We start from the raw sequence: 23,598 nt of genomic DNA, 5'->3' as shown, positions 1-23,598 counted from the left end.
CCTATCAGATGGGGTGTTTTCAGATTTCACCAATTTCAGAAAAAAAGAGTGAAAATTGCCTATTTATGCAGTTTTGTACTGCATGAGGTTTTGTGTTGGGTTTTTCTGGGGTTTTTTTGTGTGTTTGTTTTTTTTAAAGTTCAGTGTGATTCTGTGACTGCAGGCTGTGTCCTCACTGTGAGATAACTGGATCATTTCCTAGAAGAAGTGCCACTTAGCAAATACTTGTTCTATATCTACAAAGATTCAAAGAGCACAGCTGCCATTGAGAACAGCGGACAAGCTTCTTATTAATTACTATTGGGGAAAGTTGACTTAAACCTTCTGAAATGAATTAAGACAGGCAAATCTATTGACTACTCCGCAGGTTGCTTGTTGGCCTTCTCTTTTTTTTGACAGAAGAAGATTAATATAGAGCTGCTTCCTATAGCCTTGTTAATAGATACACTGCGACATCCTACAGAGGGAACAGAGCCTGGTTCTGGAGATGCCTCTTGCAAGTCCTGCCGAGCTCCTTAGCGGCTCGCATTCGGGGCAGGACACGAGGATGGCCATTGCTTTCCTTGCCATGGATTTCCATGAGGAAGGCAAGTGTTCAGGAACCAGAACCTCCCTGGGGTGCCAGGGCACCTCGCTAGGGCAGAGCAGTGTCCTTGGCATGGCAGGAGCCGCGCTCACCCTGTGGGTTTGCCATAAGGTGCCTGCTGGCCCTGGCAGCCTCCCCTGGCGTATGTTATAATATGAGAACTGTAATTCCCCCCTCCAAGCAATTTCACAACACCTTGCCTCTCCTTCTTGAAACTTCTGGGGTGCCAGGTGAGTAGTGACAGCAGTGCCTGGGCAAGGCTGGGCCAGTCCGCTCCTCTTGGGCGTGAGCCTGAACTGGGAGGAGATCCAGGCCAGTAGAACGTAACCAGTTGAAACTAAAAAATTTTATAAAGTTTGTTTCTTAGCATCTAAATCTTTAATACAGGTAAAGGGTATTTTCCTTTGCCACAAATTTGAGAAGCATGTTGCAGAGGAGATTGTCTTGATAGATACAGAACTGTGTATATCTAAATAAAGGTGATATAAAATTGAGTAAGTTTATGAGGTAAGCAGCTTCACATAGAGACTAATACTGCTGTGGACAATAGAAGAGCTTATGTTCTGAAGGGCTAAAAATGGAGCTGCTTATTTTTTCACATGGGATCCTGGCAGTAGGTACTGCACAAGTGACTTCTTTCTGTTACGGCTAACCTAAGAGAAGTCTCTCCCAGGGAGCTGCCTTGTCTCTCTCTAATTGTTGTGTATGTGGCTGTTCAGACCCAAGTTGTTGGTTACTTCTGGTAAAGAATAGAGAAGGTGCTTTATGTATTCTGCTGTCTGTTCCTATTAAACAGAAATTGAACTAGAATGAAGGAAAAGCTGCCTTTGTGTGAGGTTTGCAGATATTTCTGGCTATCTGGAGTTGCCATCTGTTGTTTAACCAAAATCTTATTTTCTTGCCTATGTTTAGCAATTTCCTGCTATAAAGTCATTCATGTTCTTTATTGAACCCTTTAAATGTAAGTTGTGTGAGCATCTAAACAGTCATGTGCATGTAAAAAACCCTAATTTCTAAAATTACTATGGCTGAGGATTTCAAATGTTTTTGGCTTAGGAATTTTTTTCCTTTGCACCAAATCTTTAAACAAAGCATCTTTGGTTCCTAATGCGTTTTCAGGGGAACACTGGCAGCAAACAGTTCAGGGGACAAAGGTACCCAGTCCAGAAAAGATCATTCCCTTGCTTCTTTCTTCCAGACAATGTAATGCTGCAGTTTAAGCAGCTGCAATCACAACTTTTCTATTTTCCTGGTTTATAATTTTTGTTAAATTCTTGGTATGCATTTTTAATACAAAATACCAAAGACGTGCACCTTTTAAATGGAGGAGGAGCGTTCTCTGCCAGCAAGAGCAGCCCTGGCCAGCAGTGTGAGGCTCCTCAGCCAGAGGCTCTCTCTGAAAACCGGATTAACTTTTCCATGTAATGAATGCTCTTCACCCAGGGAGAGGGCTGAAGATTATTGTTTATGATCATCTTAAATGGACATGGATGTCCATGGTCTTATGCCTCAATTTGATGTTCAGTCTTGGTCCACCTGGCACTGAAGTCAAGCCTTTATTTTCTGAAGGTGGAAAAGCCTGTGGCAGGAAGAAAAATAATTTAAAATTCCAGGAAGAGTTCTCCTCTGACATTGCTGCGAAAGGAAATGAAAGCTTTATGGAATTGTGCATTCTTTCTTTCATACGTATCTGGAAAGTCCTTTCTCTTCAAAGCCTGAAAGCAAAGCCTGTTCAGACACTCCAGTGGTTTTCCGTAGAACCGTGCTCCACATTCCGGGTATATTTACAGATGGGCAGTCTTTTTTTTTTAACTATAGGTGGGTTAGCAGGTGCAAGTCCTGGCCTGTTTTTGACAGAGGTATCTGGATTTGCTGTAAGAAGAGAACTTGCAGGAGGTTCTAAATACACTTTCTGTTGTCAGAGAGGTCAGAAGGTCTGGGTACCAGGACGTGCCTTCTGCTTCAATAACCAAGTTTACTTTGGATGTTGCTGGGCATTTCTCTTGCCTCCTCAATGACTCAAAATGGTCATTTCTGTGCCACAGTTGCCATATGGGCTTGCATGTTAACTTTTCATTAAGTTGTGTTATTCCTTGACAATATGAAGTATCCGCTAAATGAAACAAAATTACTAATTACTGAACACAATGACACCATTTAGCCCTAAATTTTCACAACTAGAGGGATTAACTAAGTATGTAATGCATCACTGAATGATTTAACAGAGCATCATAACTCTTTTCTTTTCACCATAAATTGTAACCTGGAATTGTTTTTGTAATGGTAATTGCTTTATCTTCAATTCTACAGTCTTACATAATTTAACTAGTATTGTAGCAGGATTTCCCAAGAATAAAAAAAGCAGGTGCTGTCAATGGTAATTTAAATAAGAAAAGACATGTTAAGTGGTTCTTCTTTCGCTAGTAATAGAAATTAATTAGCTTTGAGCTGCTGTGGAGGTTTTACATATTTTGCTGTGGACTGTTATGTTTTGTAATTGTATGGAAAGTAGTTTTGATCACATTATATGGTGTGAGGACTCCGCGGGAAGGTAGAGGTGCACAAGTCAAATGTCAGCCTGCCTGGGTGTGGAGACTGCAGACGATTGTGAGTGTAAATTGAGATCTTCCGAGTAAGTCTTTGAATTGTTAGCAAAGGTCATGCTACAAGTCTGAAATATGCTGCTAAACACTTCTTCCTTTAAAACTAGGAGCTACTGGATATTTAAACTAAAGTATGTCTGCTTTAGACTGACTTTACCCTGATGTAAACTGTTGGAAAATAGAATTGATTCAATTAGATTAAATCAATGCGAAACCAGAGAGAACAGCCCCACATACAAAACAGAACTACTGTGTCCATGCATACATTAGCAGTGCCACTCGAATATACGGATTCTGTCGAGGGATTTTGGTATGTGTCTGCATTAGAACCTAGTGGATCCCAGTAAGTGCAGATTTATACATGGTGCTGGATTTGGTCCACTTGCCCCTGGAGTCCAGATCAAACTTTGTGATTTTCAGAGGGTTTTTGTTTTTACTACTCTAGTCTGATTCCAATGGCTTGGTGTCCGTAATGGGTTGAGGTGCATCTTCTGGTTTAGTTTCATGCAAAGGAACTCGGCCAGCGTGCTGTGACACAACTCTGCAGGACAAACTGAAGTACAGCGAAAAGGGCTGATTGAGTGACTTCCTTCAAAATCACACTCCTAATACGAACTAAAAGAATAATGTGTAATACATATATATGCAGTGACCTCTTCAGTGGTGAGAGCAGCACTAGTCACAGTGAAATGTAAAACATTTGCTTTTGGGATGTTGCCTATTTGTGTATGTTTTAAGAACAGAATGATTCTCCTAACATTATGATGATGATTATTAGTATTAATATTAGTATTATTATTATTCCAGAAAATGTATTAGCTTTTCAGAGTGTCACATTACTGTCAACGTGTTTGCTTGACATTACCACAGTCTTGATAGGATCTGACTGTTAGGAAATACAACACAGGACATGTTTGCATCAGTTGTGCCAGCCTTACTTCTCCTGTGTGTGTTACAAGCAAGAATTAACACTTTTATGTGGATTACTGCTGGAGCTCCAAAAGACTTTCTAATAGTCATTTAGTTTCTCTTCCTTCTAGGTGTGGTGTGGGAGTTTTTGTTTTTGGTTTTTTTTTTTTTTTTGGTTTTCTTTTTTGTATAGAGATGATCACCAGCTGGTGGATGGTTGAGGGTGGGTGTCTTTTCTTTATATCTGAGTGTATAAATTGGGGGTGTGGTAGGTGGGAAATAATCCTTTTTTTAGTTAAAGTGCTGGTTGCAAAAGCTGCTACTTTCCTAAGGATGTGAATTTTATCTTTAATGTCGGGTTGTTCAAAAGCAGAATTATGGTCACACTTCTTACTTATGGAAAGTGAAATAATTAATGATTAACAGACACGTAGTCAGAAGCTTGTGTCTTGTTTTCAGGTTTGTAGTGAGTCACTCAGCTTTCTGCATCTCACTTAAATGGGATGGCATCTTGCAAGCGATGCTTGGTGTCAGCGGAGGGTTTAGGTAACCATATCAAGCAGAAACTACAGATGAACTACATTGTCATCTGTTAATTTGTGGCATGGTGAATCTGCAGCCAGATAAGCTGTTACTGAATGACTGAAATTGCATATTTCTTAGACTTGTAGGGGAAAAAAGATGACAATATTATATGTTGTTAAGCTATAAGGGACATTCTAATCATAATATATGCATGCTGAAGAATCAGATTTAAGACTGCAAATGACATCTTAATATGAATGCATATTTATTGTTAAAGTAATTTTGGTAGAATTTTTTTTGTTTAATAATTTTTGTTTTGACCCCTATTCTTGAATGCTCTTTACTGACTGGTTTCCCTAATTCTGTTGGTTTTGTCTTTGTGAACTTTCATTTGAAAATTGAGGGTAAATTTGGGTTGTCTTTTTCTCTCTGGTGTATGGCGGTAAGAGTATATACCCCCTAAGCAAAGAAAATTCCATCCTAAAATAGTAGACCGTGGAAATTACTTCCTACATCCTCTACTCCTTGGTTTCTGTTCTTATTAGTCATGATACACTAGGCAGTTCTCCAGGAGTATGTTTGTTCATCTGTAATTAGTCACATGGAGAATGGACCAGCTGTTGTTCCCAAGTAATTCAATGAGTGGGACCCATTGGACCTCAGGTACTGGACTTGGAACAGCAGTGCACCAAGCAGACTGATGGTCCTACTTCCTACTGATTGAGCAAGTCACACAAGTCTGCTCCTGTGAGCAAAAGGAATCTTCTGGAATACAGCCTTTTTTTTTCTCCTACAAGGAGCTCCTGCTGCTGTCACTGCAGCTGCTGAGGTTGCATCAGAGGGCATCAGCCTGTCTGGCAGTGAAACTCTTTGGCCTCTGATTCTCAGAAGCTGCTGCTGAGAAAGCAGAGACTCAGTCCCCCTTTCCCATTTCTGAATGTGGCAGCACAAATTGCTTTTTTTGGTTTTGCTCTAAAATGTAACATCCAGTACATGATCTGCTTTGCTTCATCTTCTTCCTCTTAGAAGAGCAGTGCAAGAAAAGGCCATTGCAGCTTTTTGCAGATACGGAAGCTATGAGAGAATAAAGAAAAAAGGCACTTCTCTGGACCAGGTTTAGTATGTTGACTAGGGCTCCGGGTTCCCGAAGGAGCGTATTTTCTCCATACAGGGACTATTAGCGGAGTAAACTTTGTATTCTGTCCTGTTGGACTACACAGAACTGTTTTTCACCCTTTGTTTTGTCCAGAGGTGAGCAGTGAACTGAAGCACTGTTGTTCAGCGGATTCCTTCTGGAGTGCAAGAACGGCAGTCATGTTGAGCATCCAAGCTGAAAGTTTGCTAGAGTTTTGAAATTAACAGAAGTTTTGGGGTGGGTTGTTTTTTTCCCAGATTTTCATAAGGTATTTTGAATATTTAAAATTAGTCTCTGAAGTCTTAACAAAAACATGCTGCAAACTTCCATTAGTAGAAGAGGTCAGTCTCAATTTCTGCTGAAATGTGACAAAGCTGTTCATATTATTGAACTGATAACAATTACTTGTTTTATAAAATAAATATTTCCAATTGCTTCTTTAATAGCAGTTTGCAAATTAGCAGTCATTTATGATTAAAAGATCTTTCCGCTCTTTTGGATTTATTCCTTGGGTTTTGTTTTAAAATTTATATTAAATCTATAAAACTGTGTGGTGGATGGAATTTCTGTAGTGATGCTGTTGTTGATTGTGTTCGGATTAACAGCTTAATTGTGGTCAGAACTGGGCGTTCTGAAAACTCGGCTCTGCACACATTGTGCAATCTTTTTATTTAAAAAAAAAAAACTTTTTACCTGCCACAATAATACTTGCCTCTTTAGAATACAGACCTGTTCCCATATACAACAGAGGAGATGTATGCAGATCTTCCCTCAAAGTCCTTGTGCAGACATGCTGCTGGAAATCGGTCTCAATTCCACCTAAATTTCTCTAAAAATAAAGGAGTCTTGCAAGTTAGGAAAAAGATCAGTAGAAAGGATTTTCAGAATTAGTGTCTTATTCTTCTTCCTGTGATGAAACAGGTGTTGATTTTAGTATTTGTTCAGCTTTAATGCTGTGTGTCAGAGATGGCTTCCCTTTTGAAGAGCAGAGTCATACATGTTAAAAGGAGCTGGTTAACTCAAGGTTCAAACTCTGGGGACATCTTGCTGCTAGGGATGACCAGCACAAGGTTAAGTCAACACAACAGAGCTTAAGCAGGGTTTAGGTGCTCTCTATACAGGCATTTTTCTGGTGCTCAGGAGGACTAATGCTTGTGTTCTTTTGAATGCGCACCTGTACAAGGTTACTCTTGGAAATATGGGAGCATTTATGGTCCCTCATCTGTAATTCAGCTAAATAATTGAGCTAGTCAAGTCATGTTTATCTCCTGAGTTGAATGATTCTGAAAGGGTTTTTGCAAGCCATTTTCAGTTGTCTTGGATTTTTTCCCCTTCGCTGTACAACTGTTCTGAGTATGTTTATTACTAGTGAGTCAAGAGCTAACAACTTCGTTGCTGTACTTAGTCTTTTATTGAAAGAATTTACAAAATTATTCTAAGAGAAGAAATCTAAGGGAAAACCTTAGTGTTCTTTACAACTACCTGACCAGAGGATACAACAAAGCAGAGACAGACTCTTCTCAAGGGTGCACAGCAATAGGATCAGAGGCAACAGACACAAGTTGAAATATGGGACACTCCACTTAGATGCAGTAAAAAGACACTTTTTTTGCTGCTTTTTTTTTTTTTTTTTTTTAAATTCTGGGTAAATTTTCACCCTTGGAGGTGTTCAAAAGACTCAACTAGAGAGGTCCCTGAGCAGGCTGATCTGATTAGACCGGCTTTGAGCAAGCAGTGGGACTAGATGACCTCCAGAGGTCACTTCCCTTCCAACCAAACTATTTTTGCAGTTCTGTAATTCTGTGATTCTGTGGAAACACAGAGATGTGGCCTGGCATGTGATGTACATGGCTGCCAGTGACTCTGGAGGAGGTGAAGTGTTAAGTTCCTTACTGTATGTTGTCCAAAAGAATCATTTGAGAGCGCTGTAGGAGTTAGAGTGTAAGATGCATGTGGGATCATCAAACTGGACTAGTGTCCTTTTTTCTTTTTTCTTTCTTCCCCCCCCCCCCCCAAAAAAAAAAAAAAAAAAAAAAAGCCACAAAAATTACATGGCCATAAAAATTAATAGAAGCTACTGCAAGCCTGAGGAGGTATCCAAGATGTATGCAAGCAGCCTGGAGTTTCCATACTTCCCTCTATGGGCCATCACCTAAGCTGCAGAAACTGGTATGGGATATGTCGTGTGGTGTTGGACACAGCAGGAGAGAGATGTGATGCCTGAGAAGACCGTTTTGAATTCCGTGCTGTCTGTGCATCCACTGCAGACCATAATGATATTTTTGCAGTTTGTAGCTGGAACAGTAGTAATAGAAAACCTTCTTTTATTGCAGTTGAAAGTGGAAGCATCTCCTGAAAGTGAACCCCCTAATGCCAGCTAAATTAAAAGTAGGAAAGCACTTGGAATAATTCAACAAACAATGAGTGGGCAGAAATCTAGAAAAAATTAATTCATTTTATGTGTTCAATATATTTGCAATGATATTTAATTACTGTTAGGAGAGCTTGGAAAAATCTGAAGGAAAGTGCACTTTAATTCACCATAAGCGAACACTTTTATTTATGTTGGAAAGGGGTGTCTTGCTTTTCTCTTGATTATGCTGGCAGAAGGAAGGTGACGGAAACAAGGGGGCTACCTCCTTCCATCGCAGAAAAGACTTTTTCTGAGAGCCTTGGTTGCAGCCTTCCTAATTTTTCTGTCAGAAGAAATTTCATTTCACTTGACTTAGGTCATGACTACAGAAAAACTGAATAGTGAGGTGAGGGAAAGGCGGTATTCCAAGCTTTGGCAGCCTGGCTGGAGATCTTGCAGTGGGTCCAATGCAATTCGTAAGGGGCCTTTTCAGCCTGGGTGAATGAAAAAAATCAAACCTGGCAGTAAGTATCAAGATCCTTTGGTCTTTCTTTGTAATTTATTAACATATAGGAGAATTTACTCCTGCGGCTAGAATGAATGCACTTGGGAACCAAAATGGCTTTTGGACGGTCGTTTGCCAAGCGCAGAACCAAGATTAGATCGTTGGGATACAGAGCTTGTGTGCTTGCTTTAGGTTAAGCCAAAGAAGAGACAAAGGGAAATATTTGTTGGTTGACCTCTGGCCCCAATGCAAAATATAGAGAAAATAGCGATGAATCTCCAAAGCCTGCTGGCATAGTAAAGTGCTTGGTATTCCATGAAAAAACCATCATGTATTCCCTAAATAGTTCATTTTGTTTTCTGAAGTTCTGAAAAACTCGCTTTATTGAAATGCATGTTGTTGCATCGATTTTTCTAAAATACACCTTGTTATCTTTTCTTTGGTAATTGGTGACTGGTAATGACTTTGGCAATTTAACATGTTCTTGCAGACACTTTTCCCATTCCCCCAGATAACTGAAGTCAAGAGAGAGGGCCTGTCTGTCAATCTCTGATGCCTGTCAACCTGCGTGATTGACGGGTTTTGGTCCCACAATGGAGACCATTTCTGCAGCCCCCATTCTGTTATTTTCTTCTTTCTTAATACTTGTGGGGGATGGTGTTTGCTTTATAATCTGTCTTTAAAATCCAACTTGGAATGAGGCCAGTTCCTAAGAAATTATCACAAAGTCGTCTTAGCTTTGCATCAAGAAAATTCTCTGGAGAGTTTCTTAAGCTGTGATTCCACCTTCCGAAATTACCTTTGCTCAAAATCTAAGGTTCATTGTTCTTCCAGAATCCTCTTCAAAATCCAAGAAAAAGGCTGTGAGGTCTGCCTAATGTGTTTTGATATAAGAAAAGTAATTTGTTAGTGCTTTACTTTATTTGGGAAGTTCTTGCTTATGGGATAACTGGCATATGAATTTTCTCATGTAAGGAAAGTAAGCAAAATACGTGAGACTGGGAGCAGGGAAGGGGAGGGTTATTTGCATTAAGAGGAAAAACTCTAAACCAGAAAACAAGAAAGACTTCTAGAGGGAAGGGTAAACATGTTTACTAGTTAAAAAGGAAAATAATGAAGCTGTCATTGTTCATCCCCCAAATTATGCATTCTTACAAGCAGTCTAATCAACTTGGCATTAATTCACTTAATTGTGAATTAGGATTGTGCACTAGGATTGTTTCTGACATGAGTTGTATTATAAATTTAAGATTCTTTTTTATGAAAGAGGAAGGTGTGAGGAGAACTGGTTTCTGTATTAAAAAAATTGTCTTAGTTTTTTGTGAAGAAAGATCACATTTTACTCAAAAGCTGATTCTTTTCATTTTAAAAATAAGAGATAATTCAATATAAGTCTAAAATAAGTTTCTTCCACCATAATCTATGGAGGTAAATGTGACTGCTGTGTTGGTTAACTTCCCATAGAATCAACAATATTGATGTGATTCCACTCAGTGCAACGTGGACGGGAACAGAAAGGAAACCAGGGATGAAGAATTGTCGTGCTGGAGTCTGAAATACCTGAAAGGGCATGTGCTTACCAAATACATTTACAAAGAACTAACCCTGTAATGCCAAGATCTTTCTTATTAATCACAATAAATTTACCTGTTGGTTCTTACAGCTAGCCTCCTAGCCCTGGTACTCACGCAGCCGGGCTCTGAGCAGGTGCTGAATAAATGCTGGCGTGTGTTTTGGGGCTGTTCATTTATTTCCCATCCACTGTTTCAAGGCTGAGGACAGATCCAGAAGTGCATGCTACACTCGAGTGCTTTATGTTGGGACAGGACTGATTTGCTACGTGGTTTTTCCCCCTCGCCAGTTGTTTACTGAAATGGTGGCCCAAAAAATCCACCAACCCCAAAAGGACATATTTAATAAAACTAAGATCATCCTCCTCTGCTAGCTCTGTTACCGACATCTGAGTTTGAACGTAATAAACCTAGATATTGTTTCCTGTAGTAACAAATAGAACAAAGTAATCTGTTCCCAGATAGAGTCCAATAAGCTGACAGGGAAATGGAAATAGGTTGAAATAGCCTGAGTGTGTGGCTGTGTGTGTGAATTTCCACCTCTGTTACACAATTTGGACCTTGAGACCTTGAATCCCATTCTTGCTGGATAAATTGCTGAGCACCCTGAATTCTTTAGATGCGTAGATGACTTAGTAGTTCAAAAGAGAGTCCTATATAGTCTCAATTAAACTACTTGGATTATGCCTTTGCCAAAGCATGTATTAACCTGTTACCTTTTGGCCACGCGGGTGGGTGATGGTGAGTGGGCCAAGAGTGGCAGGAAAAAAGAATTAGCAGATGCCACTGATGTACTAGCAGATAAAAAGGCAGGGAGAAAGCCAATACGGGAAAATGTATAATCTTTGGATGTTTTCCTGAGGTCCTTGTTGAATGAAAGACTATATAACGTATACTACGTGTCAAAAAGAGAAAAATACCCCAGTATGATACAACATGTTTGAGTGACACACCCTGTGAGTCTCGGGTCTGTTTGGATGTGGCTAACCTATTTTTCCAAAGAGTTACAAAGACTAGTTCAGGTTAAGAACAAGCTCGTTCCTCACGGTGCTTTCTGCATAAAGTGGCCACAGGCCTCTGTATCAGGGGGTATAGGTAGCACATAGGAATGACAGTTTGATGGAACTAAGAGAAACCCCATCTCCACTGGTGTTTCCTTTTCAGGGGTATTCTTTCCCGTCCTTGCTGAACCATTCGGGATGTGTTCAGGGGAAGCTGTAATTTTCTAAGCTTCAGAATAGGGGGCAGTAAGGTCACAGTATTCCTTGAACACTTTTTGTTCTATTACTGCTGGAGTACATAGCAATAAAGTGATTTGGAATGACTGCATCTTTGCTTTTACATCAGGACTTACCTCTTACTCCGCTAAGGTGACGGTTGCTAGAGCCCCTGCCTTAGTGGTGGGCAAGGTGTAGAAATTGCGTGCACCCACGTTAAATAAGACCATTCTAAACCACAGGCACGGTACTTCTAAAATGTCTTACAAACCATATTATAGATTTAAAATAGAACCCATAGATTTCACTGTACAAAGAATGGCAAAAATCCAATTGATGCTTTCCCATTTGAACGCGGAGGAAAAGCTAACACGTACACAGGAACACCCATCATGTGGCTTTCTTGCAGTCATGGAGGAAAAGTCTTACCTGGGCTATCGGTGACTGCAGAATCGGTACCAGTCTGATGCACCAGATCTGTGGAGGTCACTGGCTTTATCCGTACAGACAGGGCTACAGCATATGTTTCTTACACCTGTGGAATTGCCATACGCTTTCCTACACTGAACAAGTAGAATAGTTTCAGAAGCTTTATTCTCCTCTATGTCAAATTTCTAGAAGGATCCTTCAGTCTGGCATGGCTGTGGTCTCTAAATTATGTCTGAGTCACCACCAGTGCTACCAGCCCTTCATTTGCAGATGTTTCTTTTACCTATAGCAATGTCTCTTGTGTTATGCCCTACTGAATTTTATGTGCGATTTCATTCATTCCCCAACCCCTCCTTTTTTTTAAAGGTTACATTAAAGGTACTAGCTGCTGTTCAGATTTATTTATCATGTTCTTGTATTCCCAGATGTAGTAAGTAGGAACTCTTGCTTTACTCCCTGTGCAGTTTGTTGTTTTGTTTAACTGCATGAAATCATCTTCCTTTTGAGCTAAGCAGACCCATGCCTGCTGGTCTGGCACCAATTTTGTGACCTGTCTTTGAATTCTGTCCATTCCTGCTGTGATGTTTCTGAGATCAAGCAAACAAAAATGAAACCAGTGTTCTGGGTGAGGACATACTATTGATTCAAACACAGGCATTAATATTAGTGCTGTTGGTTTCTGTCTATTCTGGATGGATCCCAACAACTGTTTTGCTTCTCTGATTGTGCTGCACTTCAGCAGAAGACTTGGTAGAGTTTTCCCACAATGATGTGCAAAGCTGTTGCTCTCAACTGAGATCTCTGAGGTGGCTATGAAATGGTGAATGTGTAATGTTAAAAAGGTACAGAATTCGGTGGTAGAGAGCAGATGTACAAGAAAAGGATCTAATTGCAGGCTTTTGTCGAAAGCGTTCATGAAGCTAGCGTAGGTCCAGAGAAGCCTGGGTGAAAAAAGAGTGAAAAATAGCTGGTAAGTAAAGATATTAATATGGAAAAGTAGGTGCCTATACTCTGAATGTGATGGTAGGGGTTAGAGCTTCAGTGTCTCACGTTAGAAAGCGGTGCTTGGTCTAATAGTGACATCTGTGGCAGCATGCAGCGTTGGGGCTGGTGCGCTGTGATGGGCCTTATCCTGCCTGGATGTGTGCATCCAGCTCCTGATCAATCTGCTGAGGTTTTTATATAAGTAACCAGAAGCCTGCAACGAATTCCACAAACTGACAGCCCTCAGTTCTGAAATAACTGTAAATTACAGCAGTTTAAATTAAATCAATATGTTTTATAAAATTTAGCCTTGGCTAAACAACTGTGACAGTTCGTAGCAACCTGAACTTCAGATGAACCTGCCCTATGTATAAATGAAATGTCTGATGTCTTTGTTAGTTTCTCACGTAGCATCTTTCCACGCTCTGGCTGGATGCTCTGCATCTTATGTTTATTTCTTGCAGAAGGTACGTTTAACTTTCTGATTGTCACTGTGTGGAATATGAAGGTGGAAGCCCTGATTTTGCACACAATGAATATATTGATAGATTTATCTCATTTACTGTACTTGTCTGTCATATCTAAGGACACTAATGAGTTGTTTTCAGGGACTAATGAGAACTGTAATGGCTAATGGATGTTTACAGCATCGCTACATTTTACCATGCGATAATGTGAACACCAACTTCAAGTTCCTTCGAGTCTTTAATTAAAATTAATTTCATCAGACAATAAAAATCTCAGAGAAATTGGTGAGAAGTTTGTGATCCTGCTGGAATGACCAATTGCTCTGATGGACACTTTCTTTGAATGCTACCTTACTTGTATCTTAAATAATAAATTCCTGTAAAAGTCCTTTGAGAACTAGCTTTAGAACAGACCCAACTCAAAACCAGATCTTCCCAGTTTACTTTTTGTTTCCCATTAATTCAGCTGCCAAAAGAAAAAGTGACATAGCCAAGCTCTTTATTTTTTTGATGTTATTAAACTGTGCTCATTTATAAAATAGCAAATATTAACTGGAAAAAAATAGTGTTTCCCTTGGTCACAATAGTCCAGATTTGAGATAACTGGAATGGGGTTTCTTCTTCTCTGGTCTGGATGTTTGAAAATTAGGCATGTGGTCTGAGGTAGAGATCTGGGCTACTTGTGGTTAGGAAACAAATACCTCCTGAAGGTAAGATATTCTATCTTAAGTAGGTTTCCAGAAGGAATGGGACACTTTACCCAGCATGTGTACCTATATGCTTTTTCCCCTATCGCCGTTGCGGTCCGGGAGCTGGCGCGCAGCCTGTAATCCAGTCTCAGTCCATGCTGCTGCCAAATAAGCTTCCCAGTTTGCTGTCTGGCAGATGTAACCAAAGGTTTCTAGCTCCTTTCTGGGTTTGATCCTGGGGTTATTTTTCCGTGAGAACAGTGAGATAGTCCAGTTGATGATATCATTGTGCAGTTTGATGCATGGTGAGGAAAACCCAGGTTCTGAGTCCGAGGAGAGGAGCACAATCTATTTTAATGGCAACCTGTGGTTAATTCAGGCACGACGTACTTGAACCGCCAGGCCGGGACCCACGCAGCAGTGCTGGAAACATCCCTGTAGGTACTTGCAACTATAGTTACTTAGTCTTCAAAATCTGGCCTATGTTTATGGCTTTAGAACTAGCAGATTTGATCCTCTCTTAACTGCATTACATGCACCTCCAAAGCAGAAAGCCAGCTTTCTTGGTGTTTTTCAGTTTTTGGAAAGTTCCTCAACTTTGTGCAATTTCTTGAGATAGAGAAATTTCTTTGCTTCTTTTTGCTTAACTGAAACCAGAAGTAATTAAGCCAAAAGCATTTATTGATGCAAAACCCTAAAGAACTGGCAATGAAAATAGTATAGAAGTTACGTAACATTTGGATAAGTTTGTAATATTTGAGTTGGTCTCTACAGTAAAGGTGATTTTTGCTCGCTTCCTCACACACAAAAATCTAGTACCCTTTAACTCGTTAAAATTGAGGGAGAAAATATATATCATATTCTTATTGAGTAATAATAAATAATAAAAATAAATAGAAATTTGCTTATTGAGTAATAATAAAGAATAAAGAAATAAAAAGCCCTTACCCAGGGCCTTTATGTAAATTACTGTAATTTCTGATTTAATTTTATGTAACTATTTTTAAGAGGGGGGAAAAGAGTGTTTTTAAGAATCTATTTTAAAATGCTGAAATATATTTTGTAAAAATCATATTACATTTAAGTGAAGTCAAGATGTTTTATTACTCTAGTGCCTGGTAAAAGGGAGCTTCATTGAGAGGGAGGAAACAAGAGAGGCTTAACATTTCAAGCTGAAATTGGCCACAGGTGACTCAAAGTTGATAAACTTTGTGGTTTATCAACACAGCAGGTTCTGTGTTGGCACTCAAATAAGGAACTCTATAGCACTTCTGAAATCTCAGCAAAATCCAGAAAATTTTTGACTGAAAAAGTCCTTAAAATAAAAAAACAACCTGTGGAGCAGGTTTGAAAAAATCATGAGCATAAGCATGTAGGGGAATCAAAAAATTAGGCATTTTGTTGACCAATGGACACAAACAGAAGAGGTCATGTTGCCCGTAGGGACACTTGCAGAGCTGCTGCTGTGGTGTGGGTGCGTGCAGGGATGAGGCGGATGCGCACCCCAGCACCCCGCTGGCGGGGCGCGTGCGACAGCTGTGGCAGGTTCTAGCAGTTCTCCCAGTACTGCTGCAGCCACACCGCTGTGGGAGACCCCCAAGCTCTGCTGGGCTCAGGTTTACAACAAGCTAGAAACATTCCGGGTTTGTGCCATAGCACCTAGCATTATTCCAAGGTTTCTGTAAAAAAAAAAAAAAAAAAAAAAAAAGTGTGGAAGTGACATGCAAAACAAGGGAGGAGAAGAAATACTGCCCTGAGCATAGAACTTGGCAACATGATCCTGATTACTGTGGCTTTTGTGGCAGAGCACGAGACCAAGTCTAAGCCTACATTTACTGATGTTTTTAATTTTAGTTAATTACTATTTTCAGTGAAAGGGAGCATTTGGTTTAATTTCACTAAATGTCTAGATTTATTCTGGAGAAACTGATTATATCTTCCACTGTTAGCATATTATCTTCATAGTATTTTTACTTAGACAAATTCTAGGTCATAGAAAGTAAAGAATTATGTAGATCCTGCTCAATTTGAGCAGCGTATCGCTTTCTGTGGAACCAGCTGGGATTATTTCATAACAGATTATTATTGTTCTTTTAGGGATTTCACTAAATTTATTTCAAAGATTTTCTGAATAATAATGCTTAGGTTATTCTATGCAGCAGGTGAAATCCACATGGATTTTGCAGTTGCCCGAGCATTCTGCTTTTGCTAGCTATGAAGAATGTTTTATGGTTAAATTAAAAAGAATTTATTCCTATTTTGAAGTGAGAACAACTATTTTTATAGAGTTGAATTTATGCTCAGTTATGTATGAATGTGTTATTTTTGCCTGTGGCTTAAAATTGCTTTGGCTGATGTGGTAGAATTTTGGAGATGTGTTGGAAGCAGACTGAAATGTAAAGCCACAACAGTGTTTACAGAGTGGAAGAGCGCAAGCTGAGCTTCGACAGGATCCCTCTCCTTTACGCTTAGGAAAGAAGGAGGAGACTGATAGTCTGTTCATCTTGATCTAATAAGTCTTGATCTGAGGGTGAGAATAAATATGTGAGCTGAAAGGGGATGATGCTGTCAAGGGAACTGCAGTCACTTTAGGTGGCAAACACTGTGTGAGAAAGCAGAACAGACAGAGGACACTGATCGGTAGCCCCGAAACAGGAATGTGGCTTTTAGAGCTGGAGAAACAAGGGCAATAGAAGCTTCATGACTTCACATCATCAGACCCACCCCTAAGATGTGTGGGACCACAGGCTGTGACGGAGCTCATAACCCTCTGTTAAACTGGTAGTTTTTTAGTATTTTTAAAGAAAGAATGTGGGTTCCCTGCACTGCTGGCACGCTAGCACACCCCACCTGTATCCTCTCGAGTGACAGATGTAGTCAATATGATACAAAGGATGTTCTCTCCAATCCATCTTGGTTGCCTGTTCTCTGATCATTATTTCTTCTGGAGAGCTGTATTTTCAGTGAGTCATTGTCCCGTGTTACAAATGTATTGCAATATTGTCTGGCTTGCCTGACCTGGTAAACATTTTCAGATGTGTCTTTGTGCTTCTTTGATTAATCCCTATTCTCAGAAACAAAAGAGGTAAACCCAGTGAAGCCTGAAGTATTTTGCTGGAGAGTTTTGCCTTTTTGATTACTTTCTCCATAATTGTAGCAGCTACTCACCATTTTGGGGCTGCACATTCCTTTACACGTGCATTTGAAAGGTACTTGCAAACACCGTTTCTTGTCTCCAATTCACTGCAGAGTTTGTGTGCTTCTTACTCTAGGTTGGGATGTTCAGATGAGAGGGAACACCAGCGGTTGCATTCTGTTGTTTTCCCACTATGGAGTCATCTTTCCTTTGAATACCAGTATCGGTGGACTATTCAGACATTTCACTCTTTCTTCATCTCTAAATTCTTCCTTTATTTCTTAGAAAAAGTACTCTTTTTCTCTTGCTTACATAACAGGGAACAGTTCTGGGCATTCTGTCTGCTCTCCCACAATGAGCAAAACTATTGTACTCCGCCTGATGAACCCTTGCCATATCCTGGGATATGCTCCAAGCTGCACTGGCCTAGTGGTAGTGCTGCACAGATATTTTTAAAATTTTTATTTATTCATTTTTAATCTGATATTCATGCTCCTACCAGCATCTTCAACAGCAGTCTGGAGCCAGAGTTGTCTCCTCATTTGTGTTGGATAAGGAAGGTAGTGAGTGAACAGCAACAGCTTTTTGCGGTGAATAGAAAATGTCTACAATGTCGGTACCTCACCTAATGCTCCTTTCCTTACTTTTTTCTTCCTCCAATGTTTCTGAGTGTGCAGATGTTTCCTAGTTAGTTATTATTTAAGTGAGCAGCTTCTTGCTAACATGTTAATTAAAACTCGCTGTCCAGAATCTCTTGGTACAATTTGCAGTGTAATCTGTAGCCTCTAGTGCATCATTGTATCTCTATTAAAAGGAATTCTGTGTAATGATGCTGGGATTTAATTAGTTTCTTTGCCGGTGTTGTAAAACATAGTGATAAATGAGCTAACAGGTCCATGGATCATTATTCTACTAGAGATGAGCTTATTAGCTGATTATGAATCATTAACAAAGTCTACATGGGATTTGCTTATCTAATTCAACACAATTTTGAACATTCAATACTCTACATTCATTTCTTTCAACTAACAACATTGTATTTAGATTATAATCTTGCATCCTTTATTTGGGGAATTTTCTTCTTTAGTGTTAAATTCTAATTATATTGCAAGTGCTGTGAGAAGAACTTGTGTCCATCTGTGATGAATGCAAAGCTGTATTGTAAGGTTTTATAGAACTGCATATTTTTTTGTTTGGTTTTGAGTATGTCTGTTTTTTAATCATCTGGCATTGCAGGAAAGAAGGAAACTAAGACTCTTCTCAACTTACATTTTTAAAAATAATACACTAACTAGAGAAAAGTGAAATACACTCTACCTGATAGGACTAATCATGTAGAACGGGGTGTAGACATACCACAGTGAGTTTTCAGTTTGGGGTGGGGGCGGGGGTGGTGGCCTATGTAGCATCAGTGCAGTTAACGCAAAAGTGTACTTCATGGAGAATACTACCCGAGAGATTTTTCTGAGAATGAAATACTCCAAAATTTGGTGCTGTGAGTTTATCTTCAGTTAAATAAGACAGAATTTCAGAACATTTTTCCAATTATCGTTGAGTATCTGCAGGTGCTTAAAGTACATTCTCGCCTTGACCTCCCTGATGCTCACCTTTTTAGCCAAGCCAGTCTTGGTTAGATGGACTTCAGGCTGGTTTTTTTTGCTGTGCTGTAAGGTTAATTTAGGATTATTGTAATGTAAGGACAAACATTTTCTGTCCTGAATTTTGTTAGCTGCTTGTTTTTAAACAAGTTTGTGAAAGGACATACATGTGCTAGAAGTAAGAATATGCCCTGGTTTTGTGTTCAGTTGTTGTTTCTTCCATTTAATTTTAAAATACGTGCAATGAATGAAAATCAGGAAAGGAAGCTTCTCTTCCATTCCAGTGCATCATAGGACCTTAGCAAGTGGAGTTTGTGTTGCAGTTCAGTGACGTTAGACCAGCAGAGTGAGATCGTGCTGGGATGGTGACACCATGAAAGCCCCGTATGTGCGTTCCCAGAGCTGTGCTGTGAGCACTCCCAGCAGCTGTGTCCCAGTTCACCTCAGTCATGAAAATGGTTGTCACAGAATAGTGTTGCCATCAGGCAGAGCACATCACCAGACTCTGCAAAGCTTCCTGTGAGGGCTCTGTTAGTTACAAAGAAGGATTTCTTGGTGTTTCTAGACTCCTTTTTGATTAGGGGCGCTAGTACTGCGGGCTGATCAGTTCCTTCGTGAGATTTGAGCAGGTTTCTTACAAAGCGGTGAAATTCATCTGTAATTTTTCAGCTGAGAAAATGGGCTATAATACATTGCTGCAGTGCGTATGTTAAATAAGAAGCTAAAAAATAGGAAAGCCTAACATAATAAAAATACTTACGCCTGAAATGCCTGGCAGGGGCGGCAGGAGGAGTCCAAGCAAACGCTTTGTAGAAGATCTCACTGTAACTCTTCAACATTCTGCAATGTGAAACTAAATAATAATAGTGACAGGTAAGTTTTTAATGGAGGTGGAGACACAGATATGTCATTTCTCTTCACAGCTTCATTGATTTTTGAACCAGCAGAACAAAAATAGTTTTATCCCTGTCCACTTGTCTAAGCTCTTTAGTTTCGTCCCTGCAAGTTACTTCTTTTCTGTCCCCAAGTGTGTAACAGTTTTCGGGATACTTCATTCTCTGGATATATCTTTATTTAGCCAATTTATTGCTAATTATATAAATCATTGCCAGTATTACAAATTATGAGCCACTGGTACAGAGATATAGCCTGCGTGCAAATACTGTTGTACACTCCTTGTTTCTGCCAAGTGTTTTCATCTTTAAGATCATGGTCCTTCCAGTGCAGCCGTAGGGATTTTCAGCGTGTTTGCAGTGATTTGCACAGTACTAGGCTGGTTGCTGATTGTGTGCTCCAGAGCCTGTGGCAGCATCAGGGGTCAGTAGTCTTCCTGCTCTAAGTAGATGGGACAGAGATGAGGATCTAGGGCACCTCACTGTTATTAGCCAGAATGGTCTTGTAAGCACAGTAACGGCATCAACTAGGCAAGTTACTGATGAACGTAATAGCAATAGAGAACAGCAGGGTAAAATTGCATTGATGGTTACCGATCTGCAAATGATGAGCTGTTGTTTGTAAACAGAAAGTAGCTTGGCACAGCCTACTCTATGTACTCCTTATCAGAAAATAACGTGCTTAGGTGCACAAGGTATATCCAACAGGCATGTGTCTCTGATTCTCAAGCATTCCAAGACATCTGCAGAGTATTGACTTGCCTCTGCTGTGCTTTACATATTCTTATCCTGCCTTTGACCCACAGCTGGAGAGAAATTAATACTGAGAGATGGCTATTTAGTCTTCTCTATCCAAGGTCTCCTTGACTTGCGTGCTAAGTAAGGATACTTGTGTGTTCTTCTCGGAAGGTGAGCTCTTTTGCTGGATATGCTTTTACTTTACTCTCAAAAATGTAGCTGTCATTGAAAATGACCTCTGCGGAATCTGCCTTAGTTGCTTCTGCATGAGAAACTGTTAATAATTCTTCAGGAGAAATCCTGGCAATAATGTAAAAAGACAATGATGGTGATGGCAGAGTTGCTGTTATATAGATAGTTTAAATAGAGAGTTAAAAAATCAGGACGTTCCTCAAAAATTGGCAGCTGAAAGTGGATACAATTTTCTTGTGATTTTAGCAGGATTCCTCTCTTAAGAATATACTATTTACAGAGCCATTAGTTCTAATCCTTTCTGATCTTTTGTTTATCATGTCAGAGGTAAATATTACTTGGTTTGTCCCTGTGGGAGCAAAGAGCATACTATTTTTGTTTCTGTGTTATTTTCTTTCACTGAGACAACCTGTTATTTCTTCCTTTGAGAAAGATCTGTAAAATGACAGATGAATTTCCAGCAATAGTAATATTTCTTAATAGTTAGGGAAACAGGTTTGTGTTGCAGAGGTGCAGCCAAGAAGAAAAATAGGAGAACTAGAAAGGCACGGCTTAAAATATAATAGGATAGTAACACCAAGTGAAATGCTAGAGATTTTCAGTATCCTTCATGATGCAACTGGAAAAGTTGATTGTGTAAACATGTACCCTTTAACTAGTTTCTGTTTACATAAGCATAGTACCTTTTCAGTCACACATTAACAGTGATCGTGAATTACAGTATTATTAGCTGCACTCAAATCTTTTTATAATTGCGATTTTATGTTGTAGAATAATTTATTAATTTTGAACCACTTATTCAATTTCTAAATAGAGATCATTTTATGAAGTAACTTAATCTGGTTTATTTGAGATTTTTATAAACAGTAAATCGGATACAATGTCGGTATAAAACCATCAAATTGTATTCATTTGTATTTGGGATAAAATACTTGCTCTTAAAATTCTTTTTTTTTAACAAAGCGATGTTAATTTTTGTTTTGAGCAAAATACTTTAATCCTAAGAATTTTCATGAATAACATTTTTCATAGTAGTATCTGTACTGCTCAGGAAGCAATGTGGCTGTTTATTTTGTAGAACACATTCCAATTTCATAAGCAGTAGGATATGGACATTTAAATGAATTGAAACAAAGCAGGTTAATTATTCAGGGACCTCAGACTAAAATAAGTTAAGTCACAAATGTGCTCTCATTATAACCTGGATGTCCCTAGATCACTGTGAGTATTGCCCCTCGCTCTTAGACCAGTATTTTGTCTGATTAGAGGTTTGTTTTCCTTTTTAGTATCTATTTTGCTATTTTGAAAAACGGGATCCCTTTTTAGATATACATTAGTACCTTGATAGGGATAAATCTGTATTTCTGCTAACAGAGTACTGATTTCTGGGGTTTGTAAAGGTCATGTAAAATGTGGTTAGGCAACATAATTCTTTGAAGATCATTATTACTACCTCTGTAAATATATGTAATAGACAATAGCAGAGAATACTAACTTTTAGAGCAACATGTACAAAGCTTTATCTTCTCAAGGTGATGCCCTTTAATAGAGGACAGCGCATCGTTCTTAGTTCAGCAGTTCTGTCAAGTCTGAGGCAGTCATTTGATTTCACTTTTATACATATGCTTAGGTGTTCAGAAAATTACTGTATGTAGAAGAGAAGTCCTGAATACTATAAGGCTAGGTCAACAACAAGGAGGTAGATTTCCAAATTCTTATTGTTGATGTTTTCTGTGATCTGACTTTATTCTGACTTTGACTTAGACTGACTGACTTCAGAGGGAACAGCACCCTGCACAAATGCGAGTGCTATTGCACAGTTTTTATTTCCATTTTAAAGGATCTCATACTTGCTTGGTGTTGCTTATGTACTGCAGATGAAACAGTAGGGCTAAATGTTTGCATTTTTGTCTCTTGCAAGAGGAAAAAGCTAGGGGGATTTTGGTGTTTTGTTTTGTTCTGGGGTTTATTGGGGGTTTTGGTTGTGTGGGTGGTTTTTTTTTTTTAATTTTATGAGCATATATGAGTGGGCTTAGCCGAGGCAAACCCCAGGTATAGTTTGTTCTGCCTAATGTTTTGGAAGTTCTCTGTATCACCCATCTTTTGTCTAACTGATCATACAGAATAAGATGCTCCTATCTTAGCAGAAGTCAGCAAAGTCAGTCTCAGTGAGTAAGGGGACAAATTTAGACCAAACCATTGTTAGTTCCAAATAATCTCATTAGAGTGACATACAAAAGAATATGGTGAGTTATTCATCATTCGTCCCTCTCTGTAAAAGTGTAGCATCATTTTTAAAGATCTGTTGTTACGCAAGAGCCATTATAGACTTGTTCCCAAATTACAAGTTCTCTGATCTCTTTGATGTACGTGATCTAGTCTAGATCATCTAGTCTAGATACAGACAGCATTATTATGCTGTCTTCTAGCCTTCCAGAGGCTTGTGGCTTGCTTGTAAGTAGTACCTCTTTCCTCCTGTGCAGCAAGGAGTTTTACTTATGTAGACCGTGAACTCTGGGGATCAATTGTGTCATTTTATATATTTTATGGAGTATGCTTGTATATCTTTTCATGCAGCAGTAGCAATAAACAGTCAGTCTAACTACTAAATGACTTGTTGGTTCTGGAGTTACCCCTGCATTCAATATGTTTGGACCCAAGTATATGGAAGGCATCGTTGATTATTTTTTTTTAATTGTTCTGTAATCAAAATACTAGATATCTGTATGCCAAAGCACGTGTTTAGACCTAGACAATGTTGTCTTTGTCGAGTATGGAGGCGTTAGTTTTTGCCCGTGTATACGTGACTTAACATAGAGTGTTGTGCCTGGGACCTGACACAGGTCTGAGGAAGGGTTTCGTGTGCATGGCTTGATGAAAAGGCAAACATGTGTTTGCAGTCCCTGGTGCAAGAGTCCTCTTAAAAAAGCTAGCGTCATCACTGGATGGATGGATGGATGGACAGATAGCTAATGGCCGGTGGAGTTAGTCTTCTCTATTTGTTATTTCTCATTGAAGATGCTGCAAGAAGTGAGGGAGAGTTGACTTCCTCACTACCTGCATCCTTG

At 39.3% G+C, this 23,598-nt stretch overlaps 1 protein-coding gene across 1 annotated transcript in view; it reads left to right on the top strand.

The window, feature by feature from the left end:
- Positions 1–16,899: 16,899 nt before the first annotated feature.
- POU3F1 (POU class 3 homeobox 1) overlaps positions 16,900–23,598 on the top strand; it is a 178,460-nt gene continuing 171,761 nt past the window's right edge. Inside the window, exon 1 of the mRNA XM_080380702.1 lies at positions 16,900–23,598. This exon is cut by the window's right edge and continues 24,104 nt beyond it. The gene's annotated coding sequence lies outside the window, so the exon portion shown is untranslated.

The sequence above is a fragment of the Falco punctatus genome, assembly GCF_963210335.1.
Source record: "Falco punctatus genome assembly, chromosome: 3".
NCBI lineage: Eukaryota > Metazoa > Chordata > Aves > Falconiformes > Falconidae > Falco > Falco punctatus.
Note: the sequence above shows the minus strand (reverse complement) of the source record. Positions and strands in the feature narration are given on the sequence as shown.